Here is a 26762-nt window from a genome sequence, read left to right on the forward strand (position 1 = left end):
AGCAAGAGGTGGCACACGCACTGGAGCTCTTGGCAAGACACACCATTTCAAGGGGTGAGAAATAAACCCACACAGTAATGTTCAGAAACCATGCCCTTCTGTAAAGTTTAATAAAAGTCTAATGTTCCACAATGTGTCAGGATATCCTGTCTAAAATAAAGATAAATTATTATACTGTGCACTTCCTCCTATAAAAGGGAAGCATGCCATATCTTTGACCCTTCTGGTTTTGAAGGCAACATATTTTATACTTATAGATACTGGCCTGGCCCACAGATTGGAGGGTTAAAAAGCTTCCATCTTTAAGTGGGACCTACAAGAAGAAAAATCCTTGCTTTCTGAGAAGCCCAAACCAACATTCTCTATTGTGTTGGTGGTATTGGTGGTGGGGGAAAATAACAACAGGGTTTGTGGCAATCCCCAGTGAGAGAATCCCATCAAAACTCCCTGGGTTTGGATCAAGATCATGCCATCTGCACATAAACACTGTTTATGATGTAGACATAGAGATTTTGTTCTTCCTTTCCCACAATACTGAGTATTGGAGGTACTGATCCCTAAAAAGGAAACACTTTTTCCAGGGGCCACAGCAAGCTCCCATTGAATGATAATCTCTGGAAGCTGCCTGGCCACAACAGAAAAAAAGAAATCACTTTCTTGGCAGGAATAGTTGACTGATTATCAGAGGGAAATAGGGCTGCCCCTCACCCTGGGAGCAGGAAGGAATACATGTGGAATTCAGGTGATTCACATCAACATCTATTGATACCCCTTTACTCAGCTGTGTCATAAAGAGGTACCTCAAACCCAGGCCGAGACGGGCATGGTGCCCAGGAACTGAGGTCTGTTGATGATGAGAGTCTGGTTCATACCACCAGGTAAGTCATTAATGTCAGCAGAGGGGTGACAGCTGGGAGTGAGGGAAATCTAGAATGTGTAGTTGAGGAGGGAGAAATCTCAACTGAGAGTCACTGGTGGCTCCAAGCATGACTATTGTGGCAGGAGATGTCATTTGTCCCACTAATTTCTCAGTTCTAAGTCTCCTCTGGAAGAGAGGACCAGCAGAATCCTGCTCCACCAGCAGTTAGTTCTTCAACATACATGCAGAAGTAGATGCTAGTGGTGCAAAGCATGAAGCATGATAGATATGAAGATGCACCACTCAGACACTCTTCAAAGAACAATGTCCTGCAGGAATGTCATCAGCAGATAGCCTCTAGTGTCACTCCTTCACCTGCACGAGTAAGCAAGCAAGGGTGGAAGGCTTGCCCATTTTACCCCACCACCGGACACTGTAGGAGGCCTAGGGTGGATGTGCCTCCTGTTTACTGTCAAGGTTAGTTATGGAGAATCAGTAGATGCCCTGGGGATCACCTGATTTCTCCCAGGAGTTCCATGCCAAATTGGCCAAGGCTTTGTTGCATCGACAGCACAGTTATATTCTATTTGGTTCTCTGCTCAGTCTTGCCTGTCCCCTTTCTAATAAACACCTTGCCCACCAAATGCAGTGCCATTGTTCACTTCTGGAGAACCCAACCTGTGACACACCAGTTTAGAAATGCAAAGCAGGCACTGTCTCTCTCTGCCTTCAAAGTCAAAACACAAAACTATGTGAAATTCCTGCACATAAAGATTGCACAGTATGACTAAACCAGCAATAAAATTAAATCAGGTAAATATATAAATATCCATCACCTACCTCTTTTTATTTATGCTTACTTATTTTACTTTTTTATTGAATTTAATATGGTGACATTGGTTGATAAAATTATATAGGTTTCAGGTGTGCAATTCTATAATGCATCATGTGTACACTGTATTGTATATTCACCACCCCAGGTCAAGTCTCCTTCCATCACCATTTGTCCTCCCTTTACCCTCTTCTACCTCCCTCCAACCCCTTTCTCTTTTTAAACTCTGATTAAGCCTTATATCACATGCTATAATTTAAAATTGTTATGGATTAAATCACTCACCTATATGGTATTTTTAAACTTGTATTAGCATGCTTACCTTTCTAAGTGAATCATGTTTGTTTTTAATATTTGACTCAAGTTTAATGAGGTATACTTTACCCCATCCTTTTTAAGTGAACAGCCTATGAGTTTTGACAAATGCAGCCAGTCCTGTAATTCCCACCACCGTCCAATGGTCAAACCATTCCTCTTCTCAGCCCTTGGCAACCAGTGATTTGGCCTTTTGTTTTATACTTTTTTATTTTCTTTTTTTTTAACTCTGCAACTTTTTTTTTTCTCGTGACATTATAGCCTTCTTCACAATCATGCCTGGTATTTTAGGCTGAGGGCAATTGAGTGACATCAGGCAGCCCCTCAGGCAATGCCTCCCTTGCTTCATCTGGAACATCTTATATTCACCAGAGGAGGATTTCCACTGCTGTGCAACAAGATGTGTTAATCCAGCTTCTGCATTACCTGGCTCTGGGGCTTTACCTTCTGCCTTTTCCAATCAGTCAAGCTAGCTCCTTCTTTCTCAGAGTTCATTGCTTTAAGGTTCAAAGATTCCCCACTTGAACTGAGTAATCACCGAGAGGCTCCAGGACTCATGAAATCAAATGAATTTATGTTTCAATTCTAGTAACTCTGAGTATATCACCTACTTTCTCCCTATAAGTTTTAGATTTAAATGGCTTACAGCTTCATTAAATTGTAAGTCCATTTAACAAGAAACACCTTTACTGCTAGCACTTAAAGTAAAAAATCACAAAGGATAAAAAGCTTATTTTTAGATAACAGAAACTAATCCTAATTCAAGTCTTCATCAAGCTATACCTGGATGATTAAAATATTCTTCTAAATGATTCCCTACCTCCAATCTTATTTCTCCTTCAACATTTAATTCTTTGCAAGAATATCAGTGTTATCTTTCTTCCTCTTTAACTCTTCCAATAAAGATGAAGTGTTTTTTGAAAGCAAAGGCTAAAGAGAACTGTGCATGGTGTGTGTGGCATTTAACATGGTATACAAATTCATTTAAAATAATGGCTCTGTTTCCTGGACAATATATTGATAATATAATAGTTTTTTTGGTGGAAATCCCTTCAAAAAAGAATTATGGATATATAATATTTACATTTCCACTATAGTAACAATTTGTAGTTTATATAATGTTTTCTGATACAGCTAGACAAAAATATAATAGGAGAATGTGATTTGGAGTTTAGGGGAGTCTTATGTTCTTGTACTTTTCTGTAGACTGAGAAAAAAAATACAAGTACACAATATTATTTGCCTTTGTGGATGAGAAGAGGATGAACTGATCATAAATTTCTAACTGGATAGGTCATGGTGTGCTGGGATGGGGGGAGGGCTCCACCCACAGATCCCTTTGTCTGCTGCAGGTGAGAATAAGTCTATCAAGACATGGTCTGCTTGGGGAGGAAAGGTGGCTGATATCTCGAAGGAGAAAGGCCAAGAGCCTTTTCCTCAATGGCTTTTATTAGATTTATTTTGCACAGGAATACAGGTAAAGCTCCTTAATCATTATCAGGCAGTAAGGATCAAACAATAGATAACATACCAAGAACTCTGAGGGCCTATTTTGAGTCAGGGTCAGACAGCTAAAGAGCCATAAAACTTTGAGGAACAAACTCACTTCTTGCTTGGACCCTTGTCATTTAATTGAGAGCATTCTAAACAAAGCAGGTTTCACAGGATTTTACATATTCTTTCTTAGGCCTGATCGCCCTAGGGAACTCGCCCTTTCCAGCACAGGGCAACACCCACCACCAGCATTGTTTCAGGCTTAAGTCAGGCAGGGGAAGTAAGGTAGCCTAGAGATTAGGAGACTTCTTGCAGACAGAATGACGACTCAGGCTGTGTCAAAGCTGAAGGGTGAAGGTCCGTCACCCCTTTTTGATATAGTCACCCAAGTCCTTCCCTGGGGTCCTTCTCGTGATCATGCCTGTCTTAGATCATTTTCCCAATCACTGGCTAACTGATTGAGCATTGGGGGCCAGGCAGGGTGAAGGAAAAGGAGCAGAAGTGGCACTCCTGCCAGGGGGATAAGCTTTATCTCCTTCGTGGCTTATGGTCTGAAGGCCACTCACTCAGCCTTAGCCCTGGAGGCAGTTACAGCTTCTGAAATCAGGCAGGGCAGTTCCCAACAATGGTCAGCAGTCACTCCCTGGCCACATAACTTCTTTAGTAAGAAGTTTATCTTTGCCTTAAGTCAGCCCTGTTCATTGTTTCTGTGCAGCAGGTTAACATACATTTGAAATGCCCCCTTTCAGATGACTTCCTTTACAGTGGACCACCCTCAAGACAACACATACCCTTAACTATTTGGTACTCTGATTCCTGCCTTTCTTTCACCCACCTTCACATAATCTTCCTTCATTTCAAAGGCATAAAAGAAACTGAAGAACTGTTACTCTCCAGAGCATTTGTGGTCTTGCTTCCCTGGCTTTCTTCCTCAGTTTTGACTCAAATAAACTCATGAAAACTCTCTACAGGTTTGGCCATTTCTTACATTGATACCTTCGTTAAATGTTTTTATATAAGAACCTAAGAAGGGCAATCTATTGAGTTTTTAAGTCAGCATTGAATGAAAAATAATTACCTGTTGCTATTTCTTAGTGAACGTCTGGTTTCCTTGTTTCTATTTAGAATAATAAACAGCTCATAAACCCACTACTTCTCAGTCTCAATTGATTTAATGGGAACAATTATGCTTTTTATTTATTTTCATTTCCTAAATTACAACTATTATTATCTTTAATCTTGAGTTTTGATTTATTCTTTATTTTACAGATGGAAATATTAGAATGTGTTGAGTAAACTTTCAAACCAAGTTGCCCCCTTTTCTTGTCTATCTGATATTATCTCCTTATGTCATTTTTATAAGCACTGTAATAAACTACTGGGTAATAATTGATAGCTGTCCCTTACAAGTTAAAACTTGATTAGTCAATATATCTGAAGGTAGAAACACTTGACTATATTTTAAGATATTTCTCCTACAACTTTAAATAGGTAAGGTCTTTCTTTGCTTTTTACTAGCCAGGTCCATATCTGATCTCAAAAAAGGAATCAATAATTTAGCAAATATCTATTGAGGGTTTTATTGTGCAAAAAATGAAACAATAGATATTTCATGAGTGCTGACTACATATCAGAAACTATGTTAGATATTTTATATACATCACCTATTTAACTTTCATAACAGACACAAGAGAAAGACTTTTACTCTATTTTGCAAATAAGGAGAGTGAGGCATATAAACCTTAGGGACTGTACTCAAGTCACACAGCAAATCAGTAACATCCAGTCTACTCAAGTTCAATTCTAGTGTTTGTACTACTAATCAATATGCTATCGTGCTCTGTTCTTTTAGGTTGGAGGTACAAAGATAAATGAGAAGTAGTCCTTGCCTCAGAGAACCTTACTACCTCATAGATAAGGTAATTAGAATATTCATATAGGTAATTATAAATCAAGGGGGAAAGAAATAATCAGCCTAAGAGTTCAGATCAAGTGGTATAGCAATTCTAGTTAGTGAATGAAGCAAATTCTTGTGGTTGAAGGAGTCAAGGATGATTTCTTATAGGAAAGAAACAGCAGAGTATAGTAATTAATAACATGAACTACCTGGATTCAAATCCAAGCTCTGCTACTCATTAGCATGATCATGGGCAGCTCTTAGGGGCTCAATTTCTTCACCTATAAAATGTAGATCATAATCATTGTTTTATAGGGTTATTAGAAAATTGAAAAAGCCAGTATGTATAAAAGCAGGTGGAATCATGCTTATACTCAGTACTATTTGTCCATTTATTTAAAAAAACATTTTGAACAGGACCTTAAAACAGTAGTAAAATCACCTTTGAACATGGTGAGAAATGAGAAGAGGTAAGGATTAGCATTTTTTGTGGACGTAGATCCTTCAAGTCACTATGAAAGTTATGATGATTTAAATTTTAAAAATTCTGTAACTCCTAGAGGTAATATGTGAACTCCAATTCATAGCACATGCAACAAAACTAACTCTGAATTTTCCCATATCTACACGGCCTTTAACTGAGCTAATTTTTTTCTTTACATTCTACCAGTCACTAGGTCCTTCCATTTTTACCTCCATAATCTTTCCTGAACCCACCTTCTCTTCTTATTTCCAACTATCTTTGCCTTCCTAAGGATTACCACTCTCTACTCTCTTTCAATTATTTCCCTAACCTTCTTTCTCTCTCTTTTATCCCTATCCTTCCCTCTTTCTCTTCCACTCCCTCTGAATACCCCAAACTCATTTTCATTTGAAAGAATAGATTTAAAGCTGTCATTTCACAGATCATATGTTCAAAAGCTTCACAATCCCAACAAAATGCAATCCAATTAGAAAAAAAAATCAAAACCCCAAACATCTGTGTCTAATTCCTCACAGAGCGACTCTGGCTCTCTACGGCAAATCATTCCACTTCACACATTCTTGGCAGTTCCATACATCTGTGTGTTCTCCATGCTTGTCAGCCTCTCCTCTGGACTCTTTTTATAACATGATGTAATCAACTTTTCTAACAGTCTCAATTCTAGGGAAAAAAAAACTAATTACATCTATGAAGAACCTATTACAAAATGAACATAGTGAGCAGAGCCCCAAGAGCTTAGATAAAACATTAGAAATTTAAAAAGAATTTTTTTAAGAATTGTAAGAGTAAATGACAATTACGTTATCCTTCCCCGTCCTTTTAATTGAACACATTGAGAATTCTCGGGAGTAGCTTTGGGAGAGTTTGATATGGGTTCTCAAATATTTGGAAATGTATGTGAATTTAGGAACATAGGCATCTACACCTTTCTTGCCTGCAGGAGTCTGTAGGCTGGAGCTGGTGAAGAAACTAGGGCAGCAGGGAAGTGAGAGAGCTAATTTCTGATGCAATTCATCTGCCATTTGGTAAATCAGAGATGTGTAAGATCCCCCACACAGCACTGAGATGCCAAGTAGTGGACCTGGGCTTGAGTTGCCTCAAATGGTTCCTACTTAAAAAGCTCCACAATGTTCCTTCAGGAGATGGAAGCTGAAGACACATAGCAAGAGGTTAGCCTGTGTATTTGCCTATATCAGGGAACTGAGAAAGTTCACTTAGGGCTGGTGAAATACCACTATCAATAAGACAGTTGCCTACCTTCCTCCAAACCCTGCTCTGCGCCTGGCAGTACAACCAGAGGCAGGAGTAAGTGAAGGAAGACCAGATCAATTACTTCTTCAGAACAGCAGGTCCCCAGGAAAACACACAGGCCTAAATTGAAAGAAGAAACTTGAACTGGAATGAGATAGAAGTTTAATGTAAGGTAGAATCAGATTTGTTAATTAAGAGTAGTCTCGCGCGGGCTGTGAACCAAAGTGTCGCAGGTTCAATTCCCAGTCAGGGTACATGCCTGAGTTGCGGGCCACGGCCCCCAGCAACCGTACATTGATGTTTCTTTCTTGCTCTCTTTCTCCCTCCCTTCCCTCTCTAAAAATAAATAAATAAAATCTTAAAAAAAAAGAGTAGTCTTAAAGCTGTGTAATCTTTCTGTCATGTCATTAATAGGGTAAGTAGCTCTTAAGTGATGAGTTTTACTAAAAAATAAAAATAAAATGAAAAAGAGGAAACAGTGCATTGTCCCAGTCTATTGTCCCAGGTTTTGCTCATTTAACAAATCATTTGACTGTAGAATCCTTACCAGTAAAATCTTAACTTACTTAAAATTGTCACTTAAAAAAAAGGAACTAATCAAAGGAAAACACTCATTAAATTCTACACCTTTCCCCACATACATCTTCATCATTTTGCCATGCAATTCCTTGAAGCAGTTATTTGTACTATTCACCTCTGCTACCTTCATCACCTCACCTTCCATATTCCTCAGCTCTATGCACTCCGCTCCTCCAGCCTCCCCTTAGCTGAAGCAACCCTTGATGCCCTTTATTTTCTACATCCAATAGATATTGCTCAGTTGTTTTATTTGATATCTTATTAGAATATAATACTTGAAAATTCTATCTTTGAAAGTTTATCTTCCATTGGCTTCCATTCCATTGCATTGCATTCTCCTGTCTTCCCTCCAATGTTTTGCCCAGACATTTTCAATCTGCTTATAAGATCAACCTCTTTCACAAATGATTAGATGTTGGAGTTTCTTAGGGTTTCATGCTAGATCATCTTTTCATATAACTTTGTATGCTCTCTAATAATCGTAATGTTTACAACCGTAGTTATCATTTTTGTGTCAATGATTTTCCAATTTATTTTATGTCTAAGTAGTTGAAAACTTACTTGATTTTTCCATTTGAATATCTCAAATGCACTTCCATATATTTGGAATGAATCCTCCCTCCACTCTTCTCTCTTCTCTGTAGTGAGAGATGCAGGTAAAAACAATTCAAGAATGCTTTACCACTGGTTACTGGTAAACACTGTAAATAGTAGATGCTTAGTGTTTGATCGATATTTTGAGTGTAAATAAAACCTAATTAAGATTTAAACAGGAAAATTGAGAATAACTCTGTAACATATAGACAATAAAATTGAAGTTGAATTTGCCAAGAAGTTCATTTAAATGCATTAAACTAAAAACAGTTTTATTTAAGAAAACTACATGTAATTACGATTGGGTTTTGGCAACTGATTTCTTTTCTATGGGGAATTTATAACAGTTCACTAATTTATAAGTCAGTTCTGTATTTATTTGTTTATTTTGTCTTGTTTTTAATTTTGATTATTTCTTGATATTTACCTGTATTCTGTTAGGTTCCTCATTTTTAAGAATATTTCTATCTCAGCAAAACTTACCTTTGGTATTGTTTCTGCTTTTGCTTATATTGTCCAGGAGACTTAGTCTAATCAAATACTTCAATGTCCATTCATTACCATTATAGAAATGTATTTCAGTTCTGGTTATAAAATCTTCTGTTTTAACTTTAACTCTATATTTTACCTTTATTTCAACCTGTGCTTTTGTTTGTCTCCTTGATCGGTCACTGATATTAATTTCTTTCTCCCCACTTGTGTTGCCTGCTTTTATATTTTCTTTAATATTTTTTCTCCTTAACCAATGGGTTGGTCCATCCTCAATGCTTTCTTGCATAGGAGAAAAAGTTGCTTATCTAGTGGAAGAATCAAAATAAATCTCAGTGGTATTTCTGTCCATTTCATCTTTAAAACAGGAATTCCTAATGTTTTTGGTATCATGAATCATATGTTGACCTTTTGAAATCAGGAAGCCCTTCTTTCTCAGATTTAAATGAATAAAATCAAATGCATAGGATTATCAAGGGAAATGTATTATTTTGGAATGCATTTAACAAGATATTTAAAATTATCTTACAATAATATATGCATATTTTAAGATATTACATAAAATGGGATAGCATGGACCTAATAATTGCCATATTCTAAAGTAAGTATGGGTTTAGGATGTTTTCTTTTCTATTGAATTTATTGGGGCTACATTAGTTAATAAAATTATATAGGCTTTTGGTGTACAATTCTATAATATATCATCTGTATATTGTATTGTGTGTTCACCACCGCAAGTTGTCTTTTTCTATCATCATCATCTATCCCCCTTTACATGATTCTACATCCTGCTAGTCCCCTTTGGGGTATTCTTTTTTAATTAATTGATTTTAGAGAGAAAAAGATGGGGGAAGAGAAAAGGGAGATGGAGAGATAGAGAGAAACACTGATTTGTTGTTCCACTCATGTATGCTTTCATTGGTTTATTCTTGTATGTGTCCTGTCTGGGGATCAAACCCATGACCTTGGCATGTCAGGATGATGCTTTAACCAACTGAGCTACCTGACCAGGGCTAAGATATTTTAAAATATCTACAATAACTTGTATATATTATAAATAAATCTATGATTTTATTAGTGTCAAAGTTATAGGTACTACTGTGATTAATGATTTAAAGACAACACTTACTTTAAGCAGAAGTTAATGAAAATTAAGTATATAATTTTAATCCAGATTTACTGACCCATGGATTCTATCCACGGATCCCACAGAGATCTAAAGACTCAAGGTTAATAATGTCAGCTTTAAAACATGCTCAACCTATAGCAAGCAGTCATGCAAAAATGCATTAATTTCACAAATATTTACTATATTTGATATTGAACATTCTAAAAATTAAAGCCAATAACTGGTTCTTAAAACATTTGCATTCTGATGGAGATAGGCATTTTGAAAAGTACAAAATTAGAGATTGTTATATGCTGTATTAAAAATTATCTAAGTGTCAAGAGGAAGAATTACAGTGTAATAGAGAATATTAAACAGACAACTATATTATATATCCATGTTTGCTTTTTAGAAGGGAACTTTGGTGGCATTACAGAAAACAATATTACCTGGAGACTGATGATGATAATCACGATGATGATGATATGTATGTGTAGAGGAGGACAAAGTTGAAAATGTCAAAGAATTAGGAGCTGAGAAAATCTCAAGATTTATAGTTGAATTACTACATAGATAGTTATGCTGTTTACAAAATCAACCTTGTGAGATATTCTGATTTAACATAAAAGTTATACATTCCTTTTTGCAAATAGGAAGTTGAGGCATTGGTTAGAAATGTCCAGCAGGCAACTCAAACAACAGAAGAAAATAGTGCTGTGTTTGAGAATCAGTGATATGTAGGTGATTTTATATGAGCTTACCAAGGAAAACAGATAAAGAAAAAACAGGAGGCCTAAGAATGGAACCATGAAAAAGATGTAAATTTAAGGGGTAGCAGAGGAGGAGAAACCCCTTAAATAAGGAATTCTCATAGAAGCAGGAGAAGATAGAGACTGATGCCTTGGAGAATAAATAAAAATTTCACTTTAGCCCTGTTAAAAAAAAATCAACTTAGTAAATTTTAAAGACCTTATTGGCTTTATTCAATGATTTGTGAATCAAGTAGCATCCAATCCAGTAGATAGAAAGAAGCTCCAAGCAACTATTCAAAATAAAATACTTTTGTAGACAGATGGAAGTGGGAATAAGAAAGTTATGCTAAGCAAAAAAGCAATATGGTTATTGCCTATATGGTTATTGCCAATGTTACTTGCCTATAGGGAATTGTAGGGGTCTACCAGGCAGATTAACTAATTTGTGTTGATCAAGCAATTCCTGATTGACTGGCTTAATATTCTATTGCTAGGAAAGTTGAAACTGTAATTATGTCTCAGGCTGGTGATATTGGGTTTAGCATAAGTGACTCCATTTTGGGGCCTGTCGCCTTATTCGTAATAGCCCTTTATTATTCATTCTACTATATAATTTCTTCTTTCATATCCATTCAATAGTTATAGTTTTTACTGTAAAAGAAGTTTTAATATTATGCATATTTACAATGATTTTTAATTCTTGAAGAAAAGGATATAAATTCCACATACAATTTATATCAGTTCCATGTATCTCTCTTAAAGATATGATATGCAGATTTTCATTATTCTCTTATAGTATGGTCTCTACCCATTTTATATAATGTATTTTATCTTGTCTGGTCAATTCTAGACATTTAAGGATGAAAATTTTCACTAAAGACACTATTTAGTTACAAAATCATGATTCTTTATTAGTCTTCATTTGTATTTGCCATAAACCCCTTCCTGTAGTTATAACTTCTTTATATTTCCCCATCTCATTCTAGTTCCCAATAATTCTTTTTAAAATGAGTGACAAGTTGATTTGCTTGGGGGCACTAAAAAGTAAGGATAGCAGGGTTTTCTTCCCACATGCTTCTTATCACAAGGAAGTTAATATTAGCATAAGTCAGATGACTCCGTTTTGAAACAGAAAAACAACAATGAAAGTCTTTTGGAATTTTCCTATGACATCTTAAACATCTTAGGGGTATTTTAAATGTCCTACTGGAATAAGTATTAATTTATCTTTTTAAATCTAATAATTTTGAAATATGTCTTATATATTTTTTATTTTCCACATTTTTTAATCTTCATGTCTTTTCAGTTTTTGTCCATTTTATTTCCAAAATTTAACTATTTTCATTAATATTTTTATCTTTTTAAAATGTGATAAAGGTACACACAAAAATATATAAAACATAAGTGTATATAGCTTCAAATTATTAAAAAGTGAACAATTAAGCTACTAAAGTCAAATATAGTGGCTGAATGAATAAGAAAATAACACCCTTACATATTTTGTTGAGAAGAGATACACTTCAGCTTGAAAGGCACACATAGACTGAAAGTAAAGGGAAGGAAATATATATTTCATGAAAATGGAAATGAAAAAAGCTGGTGCAGTAATACTTGTACTAGACAAAATAGACTTAAAACAAAGGCTATAACAAGAAACAGTAACCTACAACTTCACTTCTAGATATTTTTTCAAAGGAACCTAAAATGCTAAATCAAAAAGGCATATACATCCATATGTTCATTCAGCATTATTTGCAACAGCCAAGACATGGAAGCAACCTACATGTCCATCAATAGATGAGTGCATAAAGAAGTGGTGGGGAATATATATAATGGAATATGACTCAGACATAAAAAAGAATGAAATTTTGCCATCTGCAGCAACATGGATGTACTTAGAGGATATTTTGCTGAATGAAGTAAGTCAGACAGAGAATGACAAATGCCAGATGATATCACTTATATGTGGAATCTGAAAAAACAAAATAAATGAACAAGCAGAAAGGAGATAGACTTACAGGTACAGAGAACATTTTAATGACTGCCAGATGGAAGAGAGCTTGGGGGAATAGGTGAAAATGGTAGATAGATTAAGAGTTCCAAATTGGTAGTTACAGAACAGCCATGGGGATGTATAGCTTAGTAAATACAGTAAACAGCATTGCTGTAACTGTGTATGGTGTCAGATGGGTACGAGATTGATCAGGGTGATCACTTTGGGTTATATGAATGTCTAATCACTGGGTGATACACCTGAAACTAATATAATATTGTATATAAACTATAATTGAAACATAAAACTTATTAATGTGAAATATAATTTTAAAAACTACCCAGGTCCAAGGAACATTTAGAGTTTCCCAAGAGTCCCCCACTTGCCACTTTCCATTCTTCAGCTCTGTTTCTTGACTTTTATGTTAACACTTCTATGTTTCTCTGTATAATTTCTACATTCCAAACAATGTATTTCTAAGCACTACAATTTAGTTTTTCTTATTTTAAAACTTCATGTAAAGTAAGTGATACAGTATGTATTTCTTCTGCATTTGACTCTTCTTGTTCAGCATTACTTTTACACTTTCATCAGTGATGTGGTTCCATTGACTTTTTTTTTTCACTTTGATTCCATTGTGTGGATGAATCAAAATATGTTTATCTGTTTTGCTACTGATGGTCTTTTTGTTTACTACTACACTGCTGCTATTTAATATTCTTCCAGCTTTTTTCCTAGTATTTCATATGCTCTCAATTTCCATGGCTAAATACAGAGAAATAGATTTGCCTGCCTTAGACTTGGCAGATTTTCAGTATTAGTAGATAAAAACTTAAGGGTATTGTTTTTCAAAGTAGTTGAAAACCAGAATGTAAACCAGTTTACATTCCCAGGAGCATTTTATATATTTTTGTTGCTCCAAATTCTTTCCAACGCTTTGTATCATCAGACATTTTTATTTTATTCCTTATGGTGCTTGTATAGTATTTCACTATGGTATTTCACATAGGTATTTCACATAGGTATTTCACTATGGATTTATTTTGAATTTTTCTTATTTATAATGAGGTTGTATATTTTCATGTGTATATTGACCAGTTATATATTCTCTTTTGTGGAGTTTCAGTTCCTCATCTTCCCCATTTTTCCATTGTGTTGTCTTTTTCTTATTGATTTCTAGGCATTTTTTAATATGTTCTGGATACAAGCCTTTTGTCCATTACACAGGCTGTTAACTTTGTTCTCCTGATATGTGATTTTCATTTCACATTCCTAATGGTGTCTTTGGCAAACAAAAGTTCTTAAATTCAATGTAATCTAATTTATTAATCTTTCCTTTATTATTATTTAATTATGTGTTCTATGTTAGAGATATTTCCCTGTCCTGATACCATGAACATATTTCCCTTTATTATCTTCTAGGAACTCTATTTTCTATTGTTTTCCCTTTCACACTTAGTTGCATGAGTATTAGCAGTGTGAAGTAGGGTTAAGTTTCATTTCTCCACATGTGTACTCAGTTGTTGGAGGACTACTTACTGTTGCACTGCTCTGCAAATCCGTCTACCTCTGTCACATCCCGAGTGCATACACATCACTGGGTCTGTCACTGGGTCCTCGACACTGGTGACCTATTGTATCACTGGTGACTGGTGTATCCCTGTGTCAGCACCACACTGTGTGATTTTTAATGGCATGAAATGTTGTTATGACTACATCTATTCTTAGTTTATAAACCAATGTTAACTTAGTTTTTTACATATTTACTAGTTTTTTGTGATCTTTGTTTTTTCTTGCATTAAAAAATGGTCATCTGCTGATATTTCCTTTAGTATCAGTCAGCTATTAGTGAATTCTTTCATTTTAGGTTTGTTTGAGAATGTTTTCATTTCAGGTCATAAAAGGAATTTCTTTTTAGAAATTCTTTTAGATAGAAAATGTTTGATTTCAGCATATTGATAAAGGATTCCATAATCTTTTAAAAACGTTTTTCCTTTCTTTTGTTTTAGGATTTTATTTATTTATTTTTAGAGATGGGAGAAAGGAGGGAGAAAGAGAGGGAAAGAAACATCAATGTGTGGTTGCCTCTGATACGCCCCCAACTGGGGATCTGGCCTGCAACCCAGGTATGTGCCCTGACTGGGAATCGAATTGGCAACCCTTTGGTTCCCAGGCCAGCACTCAGTCCACTGAGCCACACCAACCACGGCAAATAACTTCTTGTTTTCAACTGTTGTTCAGTTACAGTTTTCCCACCTTTTGTCCCATTTCTCTCCTCTGCCCTGCACCCCCACAGTCATTCCCCACCTCAGTGCCTGTGCCAATGAGTCCTCCATTCATCTTCCTTGACTTGCCCCTCCCCTTCTTTCTCCTGTTACCACCCTCTCCCCTCCCCCCATCACTGTCAGTTTGTTCTTTATTTCCATGTCTCGGTTCTATTTTGTTCGTTTGTTTGTTTTGTTGATTAGGTTCCACTTACAGGTGAGATCGTATGGTATTTGTCTTTCCCATCTGGTTTATTTCATTTAGCATAATGCTCTCCAGTTCCATCTACTGTTGCAAAGGGTAGGAGTTTCTTCTTTCTTTCTGCACTGTAGTGTTTCATTGTGTAAGGGTACCCTAGTTTGTTTTGCTTGTTGTTTTTTTTCTCAATGAGTGTTTCTGGCTTCCTGTCAGCCTTCCTGTGTTCGGCACTTCCCTCTTTTGCTTTTCTGATTTGTGAGTCAGCCAGCCAGATTCTTTCAAATGTCCTCTCCATTGCTTGGATGGAGGCCTACTACCCTTAAGTCCTGCCCATCACTTTATATATAATGACGCTGTTTCTTCCAGTGAAATCTCATGCAGTATTTCATAGATCATCTACAGCTAAACTCCACATGAATATTTCAGAGTCCTTCTATGTTATCCTGAAAACTTAAGGAAGATCTAGGTGGACTGATCGTGTTACTTTGTGGTGATAACAGATTGTGAAACATTTTTCCTAGCTTCAGTACTAGTATGGTAGGGACTATTTATAAACTTATTTTTAATTTTGTGCTGTGGCAAGGGTCTCTGAATAAAATATATGACATTATATCATTTAATGATCTTCACTGTATTTCAATGTAAACTAGGCAAAGTAAGTGAACAAGACTAGGTTTGGGTTTTGTAGAGCAAATCTCATTGTATGAAAACAGATGTCCTTTGATCATGATGAGAAGTTATCATCAGGCCTCTATTGAATGCTACTATTTCTGTCTTCATGTAGCTTTAATTGTTAAGTAAGCCTCACTATGAAATAATATCCTATGTGAATCTTGACCATTGTATCAGTGTACATTTCTAATTTTTCCCCCATGAAAAACTTTTTTGGATTATTGAAAGATGGTGTTTTTTCATCAAATGTTGTCTTTATACAGGCAAATATCTGTTTGTGTTGGCAGTTCTTATGGTGTTACAGAAAAGACGACTTAGACAGCATCGGACTTTGTGAAGTGGGGTTTATTCACGCATGTGGACCCAGAGGAGATAAATTCCAAATTCTGGGCCCTGAGCTTAAGCTCGAGTTTGCTTATATTCTTGTATTGCTTATATAAGGCAAAACGGGGGGGGCAGGGGACAACTGCTAAAAAGCAAGCATACAGAAGCAGAAAGTGAAGGTTAGTGTATGACCTTGAGATAACTGCTTATCTGGGAAAGGCTGCTGTCTGGGAACGGCTGCTGGTCAGCTCCTACCTAAGAATGGCTACTGTTCAGCTATGTCCTGTCATAATGGTATGATTTTCAAGCCTCCCTCTGAAAACACTCACTTATGAAGTTTTTCTAAAATGTGGGGGCCTGCCCTGGCTGGTGTGGCTTAGTGGATTGAGTGCCAGCCTGCAGACCAGGGGATCTCTGGTTTGGTTCCCAGTCAGGGCATATGTGTGGGTTGCAGATCAGGTCCCGGTTGGGGGAGAGCAAGAGGCATCCACATATCAATCTCCTTAGTTTCCCCTCTTTCTAAAAATAAATAGGTGAAATATATAAAAAAAAATAAAGATAAAAATGAAAGAATAAAATGTGAGGCTAGAGCCTACGACTATGCACCAAATGGCATGCATGGGCCAGTGCAGAGCTGTAAAATCAGAATTACTCTTTTTCCTTTTGCTCCAGTCTCTTCCATTTCAATGTTGCTTCCCTTCCCAAGGTTATATGGGTATTTTGGAGCACGCACATAGTATTGTTGACTTAGGTTAAGTTATAATCAACTACATCTGTTTGGCTTTTTTTCTTTGCACAAACTACTAGTAAGAATTATTTTTCCTTTGTGACATTTCAATTGATTTTTCAAATCTAAACCCATATGGATTAGTCAGAGCTTTTACAAATAATAATAAAAGAGTAGAACTAACCATCTATAATTTTTTAAGCAGAAAAGGAGTATATTAAAAAGATATTAGATACCTCACAGTCTTTCCCATTGAGCCAGAAAACCAGACTGAGAGCCTACTCCATTTGCAGTTCCGCATTTTTTGAGTTCCTGTGTGTGACTGGTGTGGTTACAGCTCTAAAAAACATTTTGAAAAGAGTATATACAGCTTCTATACTGAAAGGCAGTTTCTGCTTCTCCACAAAACTAGTAAGGTGAAGAATTTCCCAAACATAGAAATGAGGTTCAGAAGATGAACAGCTATAAAAATTTATAATGTCTACTACTCTACTTTATAAGTTTAAAATGTATTCTACAACTGGCATGGAGCCTTTCCTTTTATTTGAATGGCAAGTCTACAATGTTCCTACTATCTTCTTATGATTTATTATATAACTTTATTAGTTAATGTTAAATATAAAGAAAGATTTGGACTAGCAAATGGTAACTTTCAAAATTAGCTAATGAATGCAATAAAATAATATCAAATTTGAAAACAAATTCTTGTTAGGAAATTACTGTTTTAAGTTACTAAAGCAATACCTTATTTATTATATCTGAGAATCAATTAATTGCAATAGAATAACAACTTTAAGATATTAGATTATAGTTTCATTGCATTCTGCCTGACAATTAAGGCTGTTAAAATGCAAATTCTTAACCGCACTTCAAATGTATTAATTTTCAGTCTGGGTTAGGTCCCAGCAATGTAGATTTTTAGCAAAGCATCTAGGAGATTGTATGCATGGTAAAATTTGAGAACCGGTATACTAAATACAAGTTAACTTTACCTAACATTTTTGAGGATTTCTTTCCTGAACTCCTATTATAGTTAAAACCAGGTTACTTTGCAACAACTGTATTGTTTTCTGTATCAGTTTCTGATATTGAAACCAATAAAATGGCAAATTGGTTCCTATTTATATCTTTTTAATGTTTAATTTAATTTCTGAATAGGTAGTACATTCACATGGTTCAAAAATCGAAACAATATAAAAAGATATATATAGTTATTATTCTTGTTCTGGCTCCTGCTTTCATCCTTTTTATCATTTTTATTAGCTTGTTGTGTATGCTATAGTGCTTTTATAGAGGTATTTTTATTTTTTCTTCTTTCTTACATAAAAAAAGCAAACCATAAACTCTTTTGTTCTATGCTTTTGACACTTAATATATCCTGAAGCTCTTTAAATATTAGTAATATATGCATTACCACTCATTAACTATTTTAATAATATTGATTTCCCGAAATGGTTTTCTGTTTTTAAATTAAATAAAATTACCTTACTGATATTTTTTAATATTTCACATTATATTACAACATGAAGAAAAAGATTCGTAAGGAGTGGATGATCTAGTTAAGAAAGATGAAGTTCCAAAGAGACCAGTCAATTTAATTTTAATGACACACATGTCTCTATTTTGTAAAGGAGGAAGCATTAAATTATTAGACAAATGAAAACAGGACTGAGACAAGAAATTGAGAACATGTCTGAATATTTTCTACTTTTAATAATAAAAGTTTATCAGTGGAAACATTTGTAGTTGTATTATACAAAAATAAAGCTGACTGCTGTCATTTCAAGATGCTGTTTGAAACAATGATGTTAAAACTACCTTCATTTTTATAATAATTATTATTACTAAAATAAGATCCTTTGAATCACATTTACCAATACTAAAAGTCAGAACATTTAAAATTGCTACATTTGTAGGTAAAAACAAGATTAAATATTGGCAATCAGGAAGAGTTTAACCTAAAAATAACACAAGTTTTAGAATTGAGACGTGAGACACTTTCAGTGACAGAGATACCAGGCAGAAGGTTCACCAAAAGGCATTACAGTCACAACATCACGTTGGCTACTTGTGCTTGAAGTGGAAAAACAAAACAAAGGAGGAAGAGATAAAGGAACAATAACAATGCATCATATTTTTCACTTAGATTTTCAATTCTCATCAGAATTTCACCACTTCTGGTTTAGGTAAAAGGAAGATTATATGTTGCACGTGGGTCACCGGCCAGCGGTGACCACGGAACGCTGTGGATGGCTCGACAATAAACACGCGAGAAAAAACAACACATGCACAGAGACAGACTAGTTTCTGTGGGGAAGTAGGGACAGAATGGCCACCCCCCCCTAGTGGGGAGCGCACTGATTTACCGTCCATACCTGCTTTTATTAGGCTCATTTTGCATAATAATTCAGGTAAAGTACAGTACTCATTAGGGGAAGTAAGGAACTATAGAAAACAAAGAACTCTGCCCGTCTATTGAGTTGGGGGTCAAAGAGCTGTAAGACTGAGGAACAAAATAACTTCCTCCTAAGACCCTTCTCATTCAACTGAGAGCATTCTAAACAAAGAAGGTTTCACAGTAATTTACATGTTCTTTCTTAGGCCTGATCACCCTGAGGAATCCGCACTTCTCAGTACCGAGCTGTACCACCCTGTCATTGTTTCAGGCTTAGGTGGAGCAAGGGAACTAAGGCAACCAAGAGATAAGGAGATTTTCTCCCAGATGCTGAGAACTCAGGCTATGTCAAAGCCGAGGAGTGAGGGTCCATCACCCCCTTTTGCTGCAGCCCCCCAAGTCCTTCTTTTGGGGGGCCTCCCAAAGTGATCGTGCCTGGCTTAGGTCGTTCCCCCCGTGGGGAATCTTACCCATCTTTGGCTAACCGACCAAGCTTTTGGGGGTTCAGTCATGAATAAAGCAGCAGAAGCAGCATTCCTGCCAGGAAGACAAGCTTTTATCTCCTTGCTGGCTTACGGTTCCAAGGGCGTTCCCTTAGCCTTAGCTAGGCGGGGGGATTCAGCCTCTGATACCAGTCAGGGCGGTTCCCAACAATTATAGAATGATAAATTATGGAGGATATACTGTTTCTTAGGCATTTGTCCTCATGCAGAAGTATATATGTATTTGTGGCTTTTAAAGACCCACGGTTCTAAATTTGCTAATGGTACATCGGCAAAATCCAGACAAGGATTTGATCTCCAAAATACATAAAGAACTCATGTGATTCAACACCAAGAAGACAATCAAATTAAATGGGCAAAGGACCTGAATAGGCACTTCTCCAGAGGGCCCAGAGACATGAAAAAATACTCAGCATCACTAACCATCAGTGAGGTGCAAATTAAAACCATAATGAGATACCACCTCACACCTGTCAGATTGGCCATCATTAATAAATCAACAAACAAGTGGTGCTGAGGATGTGGAGAAACGTGAATGCTCATGCACTGTTGATAGGAATGCAGACTGGTACAGCTACTGAGGAAAGCAGTATGGAGATACTTCAGAATTTTAAAAGTGGAACTGCCTTTTGACCGAGCAATTCCACTGCTGGACATATACCCTACAAATCCTGAATCACCAATTCATAAACTTATGCACCCCTATGTTCACAGCAGTGCTATTTACAATAGCCATGTGCTAGAAACAGCCTAAGTGCCCATCAGTAAATGAGTGGATCAAAAACCTGTGGTACATTTACATAATGGAATACAACACAGCAAAAAGAAAGAAGGAACTCCTATCTTTTGCAACAGCATGGATGGAAATAGAGAATATTATGCTAAGTGAAATAAACCAGTCAGTGAAAAACAAATAGCATATGATCTCACCTATAAGAGGAATCTAATGAACAAAATAAACTAATGAGCAAAATAGAACCAGAAGCATGGGAACAGGGAACAGACTGACAGCAACCAGAGGGGAGGGGGCAGGGAGATAATGACAGAAAGAGGGGAAGGGACTAGACAAAGAACATGTATGAATGACGCATGGACACGGATGAAGGTGTGGGATTTGACTGTGGGAGCAGGGAGTGGGCTGTGCAAAGGGGGAAAATTGGGAGAACTATAATAAAAATAAAAATTTAAAAACAAAAGACCCAGGGTTCTTTGTAACACTCCATTTCTTATTTTTCAAGCACTCAGCTGTGTCACCCACTAGCACAGCTCTATCACACTATTATTTTTTATATTTATTTATTTAGATGACATTGCTTAATAAAGTTATATAGGTTTCAGGTATACAATTCTATAATACATCACCTGTATATTGTATTCTGTGTTTACCACCTTAAGTCTCCTTCTATCACCATTTTCCTCTCTTTACTCTCTTCTACCTCCCTCTCCTTCTTTCCCTCTGGTAATCATCATGCTATTCTCTGTGTTTATAAGATTTTGTTTCCCTTTGCTTAATCCCTTCACCTTTCTTACCCAGCCCCCAACACCCTTCCCCTGTGACAGCTGTCAATCTATTTCCTGTATTTATGAGTCTATTTTGTTTGTTAGTTTATTTTGTTCATTAAATTCCACATATAAGTGAAATCATATGGTATGTGTCTTTTTCTGACTGGCTTACTTCACTTAGCATAATACTCTCCAAGTCCATCCATGCTGTCTCAAAAAGTAAGATTTCCAAGGGTTTTTTTATGGCTGAGTTGTATTCCATTTTTTTTTTATCCACTCATCTAAAGGTGGGCACTTGGGCTGCTTCCAGATCTTGGCTATAGCAAATAATGCAACAATAAACATATTTTGCACAGCAAAGGAAATCATCAACAAAATGAAAAGAAAACCTGCTGAATAGGAGAACATATTCACTGATACATCTGATATGGGCTTAATATCCAAAATTTATAAAGAAATTACACTACTCAACACAGAAACAAACAAATAATCCAATTAAGAAATGGGCAAAGGACCTAAATAGACACTTCTTCAAAGGGGATGTACAGGTGGCCAATAAACATATAAAAAGATGCAAATTAAAACCATAATGAGCTATCACCTCACTCCTGTCAAAATGGTTATCCTTAAAAGAGCAACAAACAAGATGTGGAGAAAAGGGACCCTTTATGCACTGCTTGGTGGGGATGCAGATTGGTGAAGCCACTGTTGAAAACAGTATGAAGTTTCCTCCAAAAATTAAAAATGAAATTGCTTTATGACCCAGGAATTGCACTTCATGGAATATATCCAAGGAAACCCAAAACACTAATTCTAACAAATTTATGCACCCTTATGTTTATCATGCTCTTATTTTTGATGCTTTGTTTTAGAATTTCATCAAATATGCTTTGACACATACTTATTTTGTCTTCCTAATTAGACTATAAATACTTCTTGGAATTAATGTTCCATGTCTTCTAGTTGTTGTTGTTGCATGTGTATATATGTATGTGTGTGTGTGTTGGCAATTTCCATTAGTAACTGGTACAAAGTTCTACATATAGTAAAAAGCAAAGAGCTGTTCCCTAAATAAGGGTATCAGTTTCTAGTAAGATTGAAGTCCTATACACCTTGAAGAATGCAAAAAATACAGGAGAACTTCTCAATGTTTCAGGTGGGCAACTTATAAATTTGGGGTGGTTTAAAACACTATTTAAACATACTTTCTCAAAAGATTCAGAACAAGGCAAAAATCAGCAGGTTCTGGTTTACAAAATCTACTTACTTTTCCCTCACATAATGCAAGTGTGTTAATATCAACATCTCATATCTCAAAAGCTTTTATATTTTCTTTTGCTCTCATACTGATAACTCTTCTGTAAGATGGTCTTATAATTATATAAGTGTAAGTATATAGCAAAATGCTCACCTTTTGACATGGATTGACTTAAACTACTCTTTCATCTATTTTTAGTTTATTCTCAGTTTTGAACCACTCTAAAGCATTGTGTGTATGCCTTTAACTTAAAACAAGATACTATATTTAATGAACTGCCAGAGATGTATCTCAGATGCTTTCATTTAATTATCATTTTAAATTACTTCATTTCATATAATTTTAATAAATTATCTTCTCTTTATCTGTAATGAAGGTACAAGATGGCAAAGATAACACTTGTTACTTTGTTTTGTTTTTTGCTCTTTTAAAATTTAGGGGGGTTCTTTTGATCATTTGGCCTTACAATTTCAAGCTTAGCACACATATAAAAGAAGAAAAATTTACTTTAAAATTTCATTAAAATGAGAAACAACATTTTGAAAATGGTTGTATACCACCCTTAACAAGGCAATATGTCTCTAGAGTAAAAAGATAATTAAAACACCTACAAACTTTCTTGCATCTTCAAATCTGGGTCAACCCTTTTCCATGCCAGTGTACATAATTACAGACACTTTCGTGTTCAATCTTGTGTCAAGAGTGTTTCCTAAATCTAATTGTGCTATTTAGAAATTATGCAAGCATATGCATTAGAGATTTTCATCTTTAAGAAACTCTTCCCAATTTACAAAATAAGGTGGTGAGCCAAAACTGAGCAAAAATGACCGAAGAAGAAACCTAAAAGTTGAGAAGAAAGCAGTGAAAAATGAGTCCAAACAGAAGGAAGTCAGCAAGAAACAACTAAGCCAGGCCAATGCGCTGCCACCCACCACACCACTGACAGTGATGTGGGTGCCGGGGAGGAGAGCCTGTACCCAAACCAGTACTGCAAGATCCTCAGCCAAGCAGTGTACCAACAATGGGGAGGACCCATCCATACCCACACAGGTTCCATGTAGAATTGTCGCTCACTCACTTTATCTAAGAATACTCACTTGTAGCCTGGGGACCACCTGAGTGGCATTAGCTTAAAGGTGGCAGATAGGATCTATGCCAAAAGAACTTCTGGAGGATAGCTCATTTTCTATGACCTTAGAGGAGAGGGTGTCAAGTTGCAAGTAATGACTAATTCCAGGAATTATAAATCAGAATAATACTTAATTTGTATCAATAATAAACTGTGTCAAGAAGACATAACTGGAGTTCGGTGTGAATCCTGGGAAAATCAAGAAGGGTGAGCTGAGCGTCATTCTGCTGTCTCCTTGCTTACGTATGTTACCTTATCTTCACTTTGACCTCAAAGACAAGGAGACACGATATCGTCAAGAGATACTTGGCCTTGATCCTGATTGACTTTGTGAGGCAGAAGTTTATCATCTACTCTAAGATCATCAGATATATAACAAGTTTCTGGGATAAGTTGGAATTCCTAGAGATTGAAATTCCCATGATGAACATCATCCCAGGGGGAGCTGTGGCCAAGCCTTTTACCACCTCCCAAAATGAGCTGGACATAAATCCACACATGAGAGTTGCCCCAGAAATCTACCACAAGATGACGGTGGTTGGTGGCACTGACTGGGTTTAAGAAATTGGATGCCAGTTCTGAAATGAAGGAATTGATTTGACTCTCAATCCTGAGTTCACCATCTGTGAGTTCTACATGGCCTATGCAGACTATCATGATCTTATGGAAATCAAGGAGAAGATGATTTCAGGATTGGGAAGCATAATACAGGAGTTACAAGGTCACTTACAATTCAGATGGTCCAGATGACCAAGCCCATGACATTAACTTTGCTCGACCCCTCCAGAAAAATCAGCTTGAGAAAGCTTTGGGGGTGAAGGTTCCAGAAACTAACCTCTTAGAAAATGAAGAAACTAACAAAATTCTTTTTTTTAAGATTTTATTTATTTATTTTCAGAGAGGGAAGGAAGGAAGAAAGAGAGAGAAAGAGAAACATCAATGTGCAGTTTCTGGGGGCTGTGGCCTGCAACCCAGGCATGTGCCCTGACTGGGAATCAAACCTGCGACACTTTGGTTCACAGCCCACGCTCAATCCACTGAGCTATGCCAGCCAGGGCTTAGAAACCAACAAAATTCTTGATGAGATCTGTGTGGTAAAAGCTTTTGAATGCCCTCCACTGAAGACCACAGCCAGGCTCCTGCATAAGATTGTTGTGGGGAGTTACTGAAGTGACATGCATCAATCCTACATTCTTCTGTGTTCACCTGAAAATAATGAACCCTTTGACAAAATAGCACTGCTCTACAAAGGGTCCGACTGAGCACCTTGAGCTTTTTGGTATGAAGAAGGAAATAGGCAATGCCTATAGCGAGCTGAATGACCCTATGAGGCAGCAGCAACTTTTTAAAGAACAGGCCAGGATCAAGGCCACTGGAGAAGACAAGGCCATGTTCATGGATGAAAACTTCTGCACCACCCTGGAATACGGGCTGCCCCCCACTGCTGGCTGGGGCAGTGGCATGGGCATCTTCTCACAGACTCCAATAATATCTAGGAAGTATGTCTATTTCCTGTCATGAAACCTGAAGATAAGAAGAAAAATATAACTGCTGAGTCACTGGAAAACACAATTGGCACTTCCATCTAGAAAATAATTGCAAGTCACATAACTCAGGTATCTTTGCACTTCTGCAAAAGATCAAGGGCTGCAAGGGAAATCTTACATGTTGCTATCCATTTGACTATTGCAGTTCAGTCACCAGAGAGAGAAAAGCCATTAAAAATTGCTCTTTTACTCCTTGTTACCAAATAAACCATTTATGTCTGGCTTAAAAAAAACACAACCTTTCATTTACTGACGAGAGAGAGAGAGAGAGAAACATCAATTATGCATTGGTGCCACTTATTTATGCATTCATTAGTTGATTCTCATATGTGCCCTGACTGGGGATTGAACCCATAACCTCAGGATATTAGGACAATGATCTAACCAACTAACCTACCCAGCCAGGACCTTAAACTGTCTGTCTCTTTTAAAAAAAGAATTATAGTAGAGGTCAGCCTGGACTAAACAGAAAAGACAGAAAAGGAGAGGGTTCATTTTTTTCAAGCATCCTCTAGATATTTGCCTTCAAGTACTTCCTCTTAGAGGAAAGTGTGACTTTACTGCAGCACAAACAGCATCACTGGAGAGATGGCAGAAGACCAGTTTTCTGCTGCAGGGTGTGTGTCAGCAAGGAGCAAAGGCTGGTTTGGCAGACGTGGACTGACAAAGTAATATTCCTCAGTGCCCAGCAAGGAAGCCTATTGAGTGTCCTTTCTGTGTTAGGCCAACCCCTGAGCTACTTGGAGGATCAAGGGGAGATGCTAGCTCCCCGCACTTGCTACTGGCTTTTCTTCCAGAAACGAGTGTGGTATTCAAGCTTGGTCTAATCAGATGTGGACAATAAGTTGTGAGAGTCTTTGTACCCCATGTGAGGAGCTTATATAAATAACCAATTGATTGAAACTCCTTGTTGAAGGAGGTCACTGAGTATGTGACCATTGATTGATTAGCAAGCTGGACCCAGGCAACTGTAAGTTCTTCACCCCCTGTCCTGTCCTTGGAATGTACTTGTATGTTCCATCGACCACTCCCACAGTAGGAACTGTTTTCAAAGATGCAATCTCGAAAGAGTAAGGTGAAATCATCTGGATAGTACACGTGACTAAACCCAGTAAAGGCCTCTATATAAACTTCTAAGATTCTGGCCGGTGGGTGCAGAGATATTACTACTCCCTGTGTGGCTGCCCACAGGTAAGCTTCCTAAGCAAGATAAGATAAGCTTCCTAAGCAAGTTCCCTTGCTTATTAAAACTGCCATGCACCAATCTGGAGTGGGCTGCTCCTTTCTTCCCTCTCTCCTTGCCCTCCACATGTAGGGACCAGTTTCACATTTCACTCTGGAAGTTCCTGAGGTTTTGTACAAGCACAGCTACAGTAGGGCAAGGCCAGAGATCCCATTCTTGTTCATATATACTTTAAGCAATTTTCCTCTTTGCCTTTGTTATCATTTACATGTCATACTAATAAATTTACACTGGGTGAAGAGAGCATTTCTTAAATAAGGGAATGATCTCTAATCATCATTATGAGTTTGTGCAGTAATTAGCTTGGAAGTCACACAGAAGAACCTTGACTTCTCTTAATGAGGACATGAA

At 36.7% G+C, this 26762-nt stretch overlaps 1 pseudogene; it reads left to right on the forward strand.

Moving 5' to 3' along the window:
* The first annotated feature begins 1131 nt into the window (after positions 1-1131).
* On the forward strand, positions 1132-25210 carry LOC123812568 (annotated as a pseudogene).
* The last annotated feature ends 1552 nt before the right edge of the window (positions 25211-26762 follow it).

This window comes from Phyllostomus hastatus, unplaced genomic scaffold (genome assembly GCF_019186645.2).
Source record: "Phyllostomus hastatus isolate PE091 unplaced genomic scaffold, TTU_PhHast_1.1 phas_scaffold_93, whole genome shotgun sequence".
In the NCBI taxonomy this organism is placed as follows: Eukaryota; Metazoa; Chordata; class Mammalia; order Chiroptera; family Phyllostomidae; genus Phyllostomus; species Phyllostomus hastatus.